Consider the following 12,869-nt stretch of genomic DNA (forward strand, 5'->3'; position numbering starts at 1 on the left):
GTTTACAGGTCCCATTTCCATCCAGAGACCTTTTTTCTCTCTTTATAATAGATCTATATACAATGAGAACACAGACTTAATTTATAAAGAGAAATTTCTCTTGGGGCAGACATGAATTAACAGGTTAAATCAATTGACAGGCTTAAGTCTAGGTGCAAAATAGGATTGATTGCAGAATGGCAACAACTGCAAAGTATGGAAACTATTAATGGGATCATAAAACCTTAGAGTTGAAAGAGACATCTCAGTTGATACAACTGGCCCCTAGATGGAGGACTTCTTTTTACAACACCACAACATTACAATAGATAAGCAACCAGCCTTTTGAAAAATAGTTTTTGTCTTGGGACTCAATAAAATCTAAAGAATTCATCGTTGGTCACCATTACTCAAAGAGAAAGTTTCTTTATATTTAGGTGAAATCTTCCGACTCGTAACTTCTACTCATTGACCCAAACTCTGCCTTCAGTGAAATATAGAACAAGTTTACTCCTTCTTCCTATGACAGCTGTTCAAATAAAGACTTCTAGAAATGGCAATCATTCTTTCCCTGTAACTTATCCTTCTAATGGAACACATCTACCTTAGAGCCCTAGCTGTACCAGTAAATGCAAATTTCTGCATTTAATTTAAAAAATCAGTTTTATAAGGTGATGCGTGATACCAGCTAGATAGTAGTTCAGAAAAATAAGACTTTAGGGTTTTAGTTGGCCAAGTTCACTATTAATAAACACTGAGATTTGGCACTTATAAAATAATCTCAGACAGCATTAATAAGGAAAATGTCCAGCTAAACACACAGTTATTATTTATGTTTATAGCTTCAACTTCACTGTAAGAATTTTTTTCATGTAATTTTCCAAACTGAGTCCATAACCATTAGGGGAGTTATTTCAGGGTAAAATCAACTACACTTCCAAGATTTATGGATTCCATCTAATTTTTAGCATTGGCTTCTGATGCTCATTTTAATTCAGTAGGCGTATTCACCACTTGCTTTGTAAAAAGTACCATTCCAATGTGTTTTTTCCCAGTACCACCAAGCATTTCTCCAATCTCAGCAGACACTGAGTGTCCTACAAATTTAACTCAATTCTGATGCTATCTACTTGAGATAGCATCAGATCCCACAGGTTAAGGGCTCAGTCCCATAAGACTGCCCTTTCTTCAGACACCAATTGCAAATCCAAATTGTTACCTGTGCTTCTGACTTACTGGTTATAAACTGGGGACTCCCAAGACCCTCTCCTTGGTTCTATTAACTTGCTGGAGTAGCTCACAGAACTTGCAGCAACATTTAATTACACTTACCAGTTTATTATTAAAGATATTGTAAAGGATACAGATGAACAGCCAGATGAAGAGGTATACAGGGCAAGGTCAAGAAGAGTCCTGAGTGCAGAAAATTCTGTCCCTGTGGAACTAGGGTACACCACCTTTCCAGCAAGTGATGTGTCCACCAACCTTGAAGTTCATCAAATCTTGTTGTTCAAGAGTTTTTATAGAGCTTAATCTGCAGCACCCGCTTCCCTTCCCAGAGGTCAATGGGTGGGGCTGAGACTTCCAGCCCCTAATCACTTGGTCTTTCTGGTGACCAGCCCCATCCTGAGGCTATCTAGGGGTCCCACTCTCAATCACCTCATTAGATAAACTCAGGTGTGCTCAAAAAGCCTCTTTGTGAATAATAAAAGCACTCTTATCACTCAGGAAATTCCAAGGGTTTAGGAGTTTTGTGTCAGGTACTAGGGACAAAGACCAAATATATTTCTTATTATACCACAAATATGCTAGATTCTGGGGTAAATGAGACATTGTCTTCGCTCTTAAGAAAGTTAAACTTCCATGGACGAGGCAGATTTATAACTATTAAGAAGGTGACAAGGTTTTAAAGAGATGAATATATAATGGATTATGAAACAAAATCATGAATAAATTAATTCTGCATAGTAGCATCAAGAAGCAATACAGAGGAATCACCATTCAAACTGGACCCTGAACTGGACAATTCATTCCAGGCCTAGGGAACACATTCAACACGGACACAAGAGCATGCAAGAGCATGGCATGATCAATGAACGGCAAGCAGCTGTAGAGACTAGTATCTTCTGAGAAATTGTTCAGTTCTGGTGCTATAATGATCTCTTTTATGAGTACTGGATAAATCTCAGTGAATTATGTATAAAACAGAATTCAGTCAGATACTACTCAAAATGACCCTCTTTGACGTTTGGGTCTTTTTTTTTAAATTGTTTTGTTCTTTGTGCACGCATAAAAGCTCATTGGCATGTTCCTATGATGACATTCGAAACTGTACACTTGTTTTCTACAGTTTGCATGAAGTCTTTGTGTCAGACTCAAAGGAAAACTATAGAAAGGCTATAATGAAGATCTTGCCACCTCACCATCATGGAAAGAGTTAAAAGATACCAAATTTTAGACTCTCTTGAGTTTATTAACTGAGAAATTGAGAAAAACCAGGGATTAAAAGCCACTGTTTTCTTCCTTTCAAATGCATCATCTTATTTGTTAGAAACTCTTTCTCTCAAATTCTCATTAAACATTTTCGAACAGGGGACTGGCACAATCTGGTGCATGCTTAGAAAGATAGTAATATGGAGATGGACTGAAGTGTGGAGCTTGGAGGATGGAGAACAATTAGGAGGTGGTTATAATACTCCCAACGACAAATAATGAGACTCTAGATTAGGCTAAGGGCACTGGGGCTGAAAAAGAAAGAAATACAAACAAATTAGAAAGATATAGATGTGGATGGCAAGAACAGGGGAAGAATGGACTGTAGTTTGGAGGTTTTATCTTGGAAGACAAAGGGATGGATATAGCATTTATTGAAAGATTTCACAGGAGGATGAGGAGCAATTACGGGGAAAAGAAAATAAATTTAATTCTAAATAAACTGAATTTGGACATCCAGAAGGAGCTATGTAATGAAGAGTTAAGAGCATGGGTCTGGGCTCAGGAGAGTTACCAGTACTAGAGATTATCTGAGGAAATAGCTGAGATACATGAAGCAAGAAGCAAAGAGACCAGAGGACAGAATCTTGGGGAAGACCAATTTATAAAGTATGGACAGAGAAAAAGGAGCCAATGAAAGAAGTTAAAAGAGGTCACAAGAGAGATAGAAAGAGCAAAAGCATTTCTGATAAGTTAAGAAAGGAGAGTATTTTAAGGAACGGGTTATCAGTGACAAATATTTCATGGTTCAAGGAAAAGGATGATAAGAGCATACACTGACACAAAGGAGGATTTGGGTGATCATTTCTTAATAGAACAGTAGGGCTGAAAGCCACATAGTAGTGGCTGGGAAGTGAATGGGAATTAGAGGAGGGCAAGTGGAGATACAAGTATAGACAATTATATTTAAAGTTTGGCAGTGAAAGAAAGATAGCAAATAGGATGTGACTGGTGAGAAAACAGAAAGACTGAAGATGGCATCTACTTGAGGGAAAAGATGGTCTGGGAAAGTGTTTTTTAGGATATTGGAAGGAGAAAGAGAGAGAAAGACAAAGTATCAATAGTTACTCTTATAGCAAAATCAGAGTTGTTAGGGAAGATTAAATCCATTGGACTTAGTGCTAAATATGTTGATATTTTATATGTTTTACTTTGATATTTGGAAGTATTCTTTACATAATGAAAAATATTAGATGTAAAAATGTCCTTCAAAAGAACAGAAAAACAAACAAATAAGGTCATTATTTGTTCTAAAAAATAATGCCTTCGAAAGTGTTTGAGCCAGACTGTGAATTTTTATTTACTTAAAATTTTTTTTTTTACTTTGGACAACAGGAGCACAGAATTGGAATAATTATAATCCTTAGTTCACAGAACATTTTTAAGCTATTTTTAATAATATTATAAGCACATGTGACCTCAACTTCCTAACCAAAAACTAAAAAAATAACCTACATCTAACATTATGGACCCCCATCTCCCACCATATCATTCTGCCTCTTCTGACTCGATGTAAGCATCATTCTGAATTCTGTATTCATCATTACTTGCCTTTCTTTCTTTTTTTTTTTTTTTTTTGCGGTATGCGGGCCTCTCACTGTTGTGGCCTCTCCCGTTGCGGAGCACAGGCTCTGGATGCCCAGGCTCAGCGGCCATGGCTCACGGGCCCAGCCGCTCCGCGGCATGTGGGATCTTCCCAGACCAGGGCACGAACCCATGTCCCCTGCATCGGCAGGCGGACTCTCAACCACTGCGCCACCAGGGAAGCCCCCTTGCCTTTCTTTTTATATAGTTTTATTGGATATGTATGCATTCTTAAGAAGTAGATATTTTAATTTTAGTTGTTTTTAACTTTATAAAAAGGGCATCCTGCTGTATTTAGTCTTTGGAGACTGTTTTTCTCACTTAAGATATTATCACTAGGATATATCCATATGGCTGCAACTTGTTCATTTGTTTTGTTGGATGTATAGTATTCCACCATGTGAACATCTCACAGTTTACTTATCATTTGCTTGTCAAGGGGCATGTGGGCTGCTCCAGGTTTTTGCTGTTTTGAGCAATGCTACTGGAACATGTCTCCTGCTGCAAGAGGGCAAGGGTTTCTTTTAGCTATAAACCCAGGAGTGGAATTGCTGGGTCATAGATTTGTAAATGATCAGGTTTAGGAGAAAAAACTCTTTTTCAAATTGATGCATGATTTTACAATTCCACCAGCAATGCCTAAGGTACCCTGTGCCTCTACATCTTCTCCAACACTTGATCTGACTTTTAAATTTTTGCCATTCTTCTAAGTATAAAATGTTATCTCTTTGTGGTCTTGATTTGTATTTCTCTGACCACCAGGTAATTTGAATATCTCTTCATTTGTTTATTGGCTGTATGTGTTTTTTCTTCTGTGAATTGCCTATTCATATCTTTAGAATACCTTTAGGTTATTTGTGTTCTTCATATTGATTAGTACAAGTGTTTTACCTATTCTTCATATTAAACCCTGTCAGTTGATTAAAAGTAACTTGGTTAAAAACAAGTCCCTCCCCCCTCAGATTCATAGAATTCAACGATTGCAATTCTCTGACTGAATAATGGCATTAGGGTGTTGTGACAATATCCGGGAATCAAGTTTTTAATTTTTGAATTCTTCAGCTATAGCTTTGTTGTTTGGATAAGAGAAGTAGGAAAGAATTTAGTCAAAAACAAAACCTGGTTTTATACTATGTAGATATATGTACATACATGTATATGTGTATTTCTTATTATATATGACTTCCAGGTAGCAACACTAAAAATATTTCAATCTGTAAAAATGGATTTGTGTTACTGGATAAACATCAATCCCTTGTGCTTTACTTTAAAAGAAGAATTTGATTATGCCAGGAGTCATTTTTCTAGTTCAGTCCAAGACACTGACAAAAAGACTAGTGGCAGGCATATTTTGGTATAATGTAAGGAGAATAAAACAGTTGCAAAATATTTGGAAAAATAGCTAAATATCAAGCCTCCCAATACTAAAATTTTATATTCTTTCACTTTTCAAAATCAGAGAATGAGCAGAGTTAGAGAGAAGTAAAAACTGAAGTGATAGTTTTCCCATCAAATTGTAGAGTTAGGCAGAGAGGGGTTAATTGAACAGTGCCTGCTGCGTGGCCCTACTTTTTACAATCTTTCCCATTCAGCTTTCTATACAAATGCTTTGCAATACAAATTTCATGTTTTATAAGGTTCCTAGAAACTCCAAGTTCTCTTCTTTTTTTACTTTTAAAAACAAATTTCTTTAACAGAGTAGCCAAAATATAATTCCAAACTGCGACCAGATGTTGTAATGTTTGCAGAGAAAGAAATGTCCTTTTATTTTTACCATTTCACATGTGCCCAGGTGCACATGTTTATGTAATGTGTTTATGTATAATAGATTTTGACATAGGAGAAACATTAAATAAACCTACAGACGTATTTTCCACATGGCTCATCCAATAGACCTGTATTTTATAGTATTCTCTTTTTTGGTTGTTGAGAATATGTTCCAATAGAAATGGACAGAGGTTTATCTCTAGAAACAGGTTTGATTTCCTTAAAAGGCAGTTGTTTCTTTTTTCCTTCGCTTCTCTGGAGAATTGGCTACAAACTGGGAATAGTTATCCTATGACTCACAGGGTTTGCACTACAGCATATAGAGTTCAGATAAAATTATAATGAAACAGACTCTAATTAGACTGTGTGAAACAAGAGAGTAATTTTTAAAAGGAAATTTTATAGATTGCATTTTCCTAAATTTTTTTTTTTTTTTGGCTGCACCGTGCGCTTGCGGGATCTTAGTTCCCCGACCACAGATTGAACCTGGGCCCTCAGCAGTGAAAGCGTGGAGTCCTAACCACTGGACCGCCAGGGAATTCCTCCTTATTTTTAAAAAAGACTTAATCCAAACATCGGGATAAGATTTTCATTTGCCTTTTTAACTCAATATATCTAGTTTTTGTTTTTGCCAAAAGACATGACGTGTATCGTTACGTTAGGTGATTATTGAGTAAATTAGAAATTATTTAATTCTTGTTCAAGTGTGTCAGAGGTAATGCAATGACTATTTTAGATTCCCAAGTCCATCGAATTGCATATAAAAAATATAATTGAATTCACATTCAACGGTATAATTGAATGTGAACGTGTGGGGCAGGCTGAGGGTGGAGAGCCACAGACGAAACATAAAGCTGGGGAGTTGGGCAGGAGCCACATCATGGGGGGACTTGTGGCACCTAAGAAGTCAGAATTTTCAAAAGGCTATGGGAATCCACTAAAAACATTTTACACGTTTAAGGAATAATATGATCAAACCCTGGAGTTAGGATTGGTTGGGTGAGGGACTTAAAGGCTGGGAGAGGACAGAGGATGAGGAGTAGAAAAGAGGAGATGAAGACCATTGATCAATAATTAGATTCTGTAGGGTTAGGTGGTTGAAGGGTTGCAAGAGGTGGTGTAGGAGAAAGAAGAATCCGAGCTGACCTGGGTAGCTGAGCAAATTTTAGTGTCATTCTTGGAGATAGTGACTATAGGAGAAGGAACACGTGTATGAGAAAGAAAACAAGTTTACTTTTGTGCATTTGAAGTGGGAGGTCCCTGGAGGCCATCCACAGTGCCTCGTTGGCAACTGTTCATAAGGCTCCAGAGCTCAGAAGAAAGGCAAGGATTTGGAACGCATCTGTGTGCAGCTGGTGGTTGAAGTCATTGGAGTGGGTGAGATCACCCATATCATGAAGAACAACTTTTATTTAAGTGATCCAGCTTCACACATATTAGAGTAGATACAACAGTTCTTGGCACCTACAGTGGGCACACTACCAGGTACTTGTTCTGTCGTGGACCATGCATGGGCTCTAAGAATAAAATAACCCACCATGGAACAGAGGAAAGGCAATCATTTCCTATGCTTTCTCTCTCTACACTGTAAGGTAATTTAACCATCAAGAAAACTCTTTGTAGTTTTGGTGTGATCTAATAAGAAATATATATTTCATACTCCAACTTTATTAAAATTGCATACTGGAACAATTTTGCTGAGGATGAAATAAATCTTAAATCAAATTAATATTTTCAAAATACACATATGAAACCGTTTCTTTTTTGGACACCAATCTAATCATGGAATAACCAGGCAGTAGGTGGGCACACCGGCCAAATCAAGAATAATCTCCTCCGGCCAAGGAAGATTGTCAATAAAATCCACCTAAGTCCTTTACCTAGCCTTTAAATGTGGGTATGCTGTAGGGTTTCATGGTCAGCCCACGGCCTCTTGCTCTGCACACTATCCCTAGGAGATTATTTCCTTCTCGGAGGTTCTACTGCCCCTATTATGAGAATGCTGTTCATGTCTCTGTCTCTAGCCCAGATCTTACCTTCAGATCTATCCTTTACGTAACTGCCAGCTGTTGTGATGTTGGCGAAACATATATTGGCCCATGCTACTTTCCTAATTAAAATCCTTCAGTGTTTCCTCATGGCTTTCAGACTAAAGCAAGTGCTCTTTAATTTTGGAAAAATGGATCCTTTACTGATGATGCTCTCTTTAGCCTTATCATTTTTTTAAACTATTTGAGCTTTAAACTTCAGTAACACCAATTGCTTATAGTTACTCTTCACATATATGCATATATGCATGTATACATACATTTATATTTATACTTTTTTTTTTTCTTTTGGTCATCTGTCTTAACTCTTTTTTTTTTTTTTTTTTTTTGCGTTATGTGGGCCTCTCACTGTTGTGGCCTCTCCCATTGCAGAGCACAGGCTCCAGATGCGCAGGCTTAGCGGCCATGGCTCACAGGCCCAGCCACTCCACGGCATGTGGGATCTTCCCGGACTGGGGCACGAACCTGTGTCCCCTGCATCGGCAGGCAGACTCTCAACCACTGCGCCACCAGGGAAGCCCTGTCTTAACTCTTGCTTCTCCCTCAATATGTAATTCTCTTCCTCCTTCACCTGGCAAACTTCTGTCACCTCCTCAGAAGGTGAGGTGTCTTGGCCCTGAATGAATTACCTCTATATTTTTATAATACTCTGCATATCATTGTCACTTAACACATTGTTTCATAATTACCTGTTCATATGGCTGTTTCCTTCACTACCCTGGGAGCACCCGGAGGGTAGGGACTGTATCCTATTCATCCTTGCATCCTTAGTGTCTAGCATATGCTCATAGAATGGTTAAATAAATGAGGAAGGAATGAAGGTCAAAGGGAAACTCACATGGAAAACATGTTTTTGTACTTCAGTTTAATTTTTTAGCCACTTAGTAATTCCAGTTAACCACACGGAAAATTTGTTACTGTTAAATTCTTTTTGTTACCAGTCCTAATCAGATATTATCTGAAGTGGACATACCTCTGCATAATGTACAGGGCTGTTTCCTTCCCTCAAGAACTCCTTCAGTTTTAGAGAAAAAAATAGATTGGTTTTCTGCTCCAAGATCCGCAGGTGGATGATCCGTTCTGCAAGGAAAAATATGCCATATTGGTGGTGCTCCTTACTTTATCCTTCTAAAGAATTCCCTGAGGAAACTCCAACTGTCTACTTTCTAGCCTGATGGGATGGTCAAATAGGTGTTGCTCTTAACTCTTTTCTACCTACATATTCATAGGACCTATATATTTTCTACCTACATATTCATTTGGGACCTACATGTTCACACAAAGAGACACATACCATATTTGTTTATAAAACCAAAGAGGGTTAACAGCCTTTTCCAGTACATTAACTTCTGGCATTTTCTGATTTCTGTTAGTTGTGAATATAAGGCCGCCTTTGTAATAGGATAGAGAGACATAGTGTTGTCTTACTTTTTTTTTTTTTTTTTTTTTGCTGTACGCGGGCCTCTCACTGTTGTGGCCTCTCCCGTTGCGGAGCACAGGCTCCAGACGCGCAGGCTCAGCGGCCACGGCTCACGGGCCTAGCCGCTCCGCGGCATGTGGGATCTTCCCGGACCGGGGCGCGAACCCGCATCCCCGGCATCGGCAGGCGGACTCTCAACCACTGCGCCACCAGGGAAGCCCATTGTCTTACATTTTAAGCTCCAAGGAAAAGTGTCCTATAAGAATCACTTTATACCTAGGGATTTCAGACAGCTAATAGGCTCAGGCTGTCAAGAAGAAATAAGATCTTTTTACTGGAAGTATCATCTATATAGTATAATTTCGCCATATTTGGACTAGCTGACCCTATCTATGCATATATTTTTAATTATACATACGTGCTAAAATACAAAGTAAATCTTGTAAATAAAACAATACATGTCATGGATATATAATAAAGGAACTGCAGTATCCAGGTTCCTTGCATATATCTGGGGGGAAAATGTCTCAGCCATACACACAGCATGGTGGCAACTTGGGAAAATTGGCGTTTTAGCTAAATTTCACACGTAGTATATAATGTAAAACCCCAAATATTGAACTTTAAGTTTGCTTCCTAGCTCTAAATACAAACAAGATGGTTAATTGACCTGTGTCATCCCTCCTAGAATACAGAGGCTGGCTGTTGAGTGTAGCTGAGGACATGCCTGCAGACTGCAGACCCACTGGAGAGGATACTGGCTCTTAACATCGGTGTAACCTGTGTGTTCTATAACGTAGCTCCTTTCCTTAGCTTCCTGAACCTCTCCTTACGAAAAATTCCTTGCATGAGCAAAGGACAGATAGCTCAATAGGCTCCACTAAACACACACACACACACAAACAAACACAAAACAAACCACAAAACAAAAACCACTGGAGTTCATGTGGCAACAAGTTTTTCAAGAAAGTTTTAAGGGGATTGTTACTCTAAGTTTCAATTAATGCTGATCTCAGATGGAATAATTTGCACTTCTATGTAGTTTGTGTTTCAGTACACATGTGGTTGACAGGAGCTGACTAAATACATCAGATTTTACATATCTGTCAGTAAATTACAGCTTTTAAATGTGAAAGGCAGTACCTGGCAGCTTTGTGTGGGTGTGTAGCATTCCCCAGTGGATATATATCGAAAACAATCTCTTCTGTCATGGGTATACCCTTATTCCAGGACTGTACAGGTCTGCAGGAAATCTTTGCCCATTTTTAATTTTCAGAGCATGGGGATCTAGAATTAGCAGAAGAGAGTCTTGTGGCGTGATTGCAAATGATAGAAATTTTTAATTTGGCATTGCCTTTTAGGTGTTATCTTTTGGGATGGAACAAAGCCATGAGCATTCTGAGTTAATTCATTAGTAATAATAACATGGATCTTAAGAGGGTAGAAATATTTCCCCAAACATGCACCTAATGCACTGGCAACATAGAAGCCAAAAGGGGATTCAGAGCAAAAAAGGCCAGGATTTTGCTCGATGTTGGATGGGTTGTGCCTGCTGGCATTTCCTCTCCTGCCCCTGGGCATTCACGCCCACCTTCTTAGCCACTTGACAGGGTCATCTGCGCTGGTCCCAAGATGTATGACACACCATTTCTGTGTGAAGGGCTGAAGAATCTCCAAAAAGATATAGAGAAATTTTCTTTCAGATTATGTCTTCTCTGGCCAGGTGAATAAAGCTCAGTTCTTAGAAAGTGACAGGCTGTCCTGCTGGCATCTCCACTGTTTTAAAGGGTGGTTTTCCTTCAGGCCACTCTCGAGGCAATCAAGCAGCTTCTCTCCAGTCTTGTTTCTGTCAGTCTGTCAGTTGCAAAAGCCCCAATATTGTGCATTGAAGTTGAGTAGCCAACATATTACTGGAATTTTGAAAACTATTCTGCAAATTGCCGTCCTAGGCACATAAAACCTAATACACAGTTTTGTAGCTATAGTAATCCAATAACAGATTTTTTCTTAGAGTAAGAGTGATTCTCCTTTTCCTTCCATGGCATATGCTCCCAGCTGCACTGGTAATTTCATTGCATGATGAGATGTACCACTTTGCTAGAATTTCTGTTTACAGTCTAATTAATTTTGTGGAGGACACCAAAGTTTCAAGAATGTGGTCATTTCAGTGCCATGGTAACTAAACAAATGTGTGGTTAGGGAAGCATCAGGATGGAAAATATTGCTGACATAGCAAGAGAACCCAAGGAAATAACAGTTTCATTACCTGGACTTACTAGCATGTGACACAGCAGATATGATTTGCCACCTAGACTCACCAGCCAGTAATATGCCAACCTCGAATCACACGGCTATTGGCCTTAAAAGCCCAGCCTACTTGGAAATAATGCACTGATTTTTTTCCATCCCCAAAGCCCACTCCATTTATTGCATTTTTTTGCTAGTCATAGTTCATTGTCATCACCTAAATATCAGGAGCTCCAATTTTAATATAGACCCCAGGTGTCAGGGCTTATGATCTATGTCATTCTTCCTTATCCTTTAAGGCTGTTCTGTGAAGACAAAAGCCTAAATATCTTGAGCTCCGTAACTTTCCCTGAGCAACATTTATTACCTTCAGGCTCATTAAAGTCTAACCCTAATAGAGCTCCTGAATGCAGCTGTATTTAATTATTATTAACATCACTTAAACATGTTAATAACATTAAACATCAGTTTAATTCTGTCTCCAGTATATTCAGAGGAAAAGGAGGTGGGAACTGTCTTAAGGATAAGTAAGAGTTCTCCATGAACTTAGGGGTGCAATATGTGATTATAACTCTGCCTGCTGAGTTTGGGTTACAATTATAGATATGGAGTTGGTACCCTGAAAGCTCAGTGTGACAGTTTCCCAACTTTGATGCCTCAGAACCCCAAGACATTTTATTTATTTGTTTGCTTTATTTATTTATTTATTAAGACATTTTAAAAAGGTCTAAAAACTTCTGAGATTTTGTTTATTGAGGTATAGTTGATGTAAAATATCATATAAGTTTCAGGGGTTCAAAATAGTTTCACAATTTTTAAAGGTTATATTCCATTTGTAGTTATTATAAAATATTGGCTGTATTTCCTGTGTTGTGCTATATATCCTTGTAGTTTATTTATTTTATACATAGTAGCTTGTATCTCTTAATCCCTTACCCCCGTCTTGCTAGGTACCAGGAAAACAAAGATCAGTCGGACACAGACCCTGCCTCCAGAATGTGCAGTGTCATAGGGGAGAGGGTAGGAGCTTTTCTCGAGGAGAAATGCACTTGGAGCAGATGGAACAATATTTGAACCGGCAAGGAGGCATGGCATGGTGTATATCTGAGGAACTACAAGCACATCCGTGAATGGAGAACAGAGCTGGGGATTATAGGAGGTAACTGGAGAGGTGGGCAGGGCCAGATTAGGAAGACCTTGTAAGCCCCGATAGAGATCTTAGGTTTTGTCCTGTCAGTGTGTGATAGGGAGCAACAGTGAAAATTCTTTCCATAATTCTTGAGCCCTCCAGGAGAGGAGAAAACCTTCTGCTGTTTTACACATGTCTGGAG

General features: G+C 38.6%; 1 protein-coding gene and 1 long non-coding RNA gene across 2 annotated transcripts in view; one reads left to right on the plus strand and one right to left on the minus strand.

Annotated features, from left to right (window-relative positions):
* Positions 1–12,869, minus strand: part of LOC113619054 (uncharacterized) — a 164,753-nt gene that overhangs the window by 55,383 nt on the left and 96,501 nt on the right. Inside the window, exons 11-12 of the long non-coding RNA XR_003432261.1 lie at positions 10,435–10,578; positions 8,845–8,951 (exon numbers count right to left, since the gene is read on the minus strand). This is a non-coding gene — a long non-coding RNA (uncharacterized LOC113619054). The remainder of the gene's footprint in view (positions 1–8,844; positions 8,952–10,434; positions 10,579–12,869) is intronic.
* SYNPO2 (synaptopodin 2) overlaps positions 1–12,869 on the plus strand; it is a 169,341-nt gene that overhangs the window by 19,936 nt on the left and 136,536 nt on the right. The window lies entirely within an intron of this gene.

Source organism: Aethalodelphis obliquidens, unplaced genomic scaffold, assembly GCF_003676395.1.
Source record: "Aethalodelphis obliquidens isolate GAN/ISIS:26980383/991018 unplaced genomic scaffold, ASM367639v1 scaffold6, whole genome shotgun sequence".
NCBI classification, from domain to species: Eukaryota; Metazoa; Chordata; class Mammalia; order Artiodactyla; family Delphinidae; genus Aethalodelphis; species Aethalodelphis obliquidens.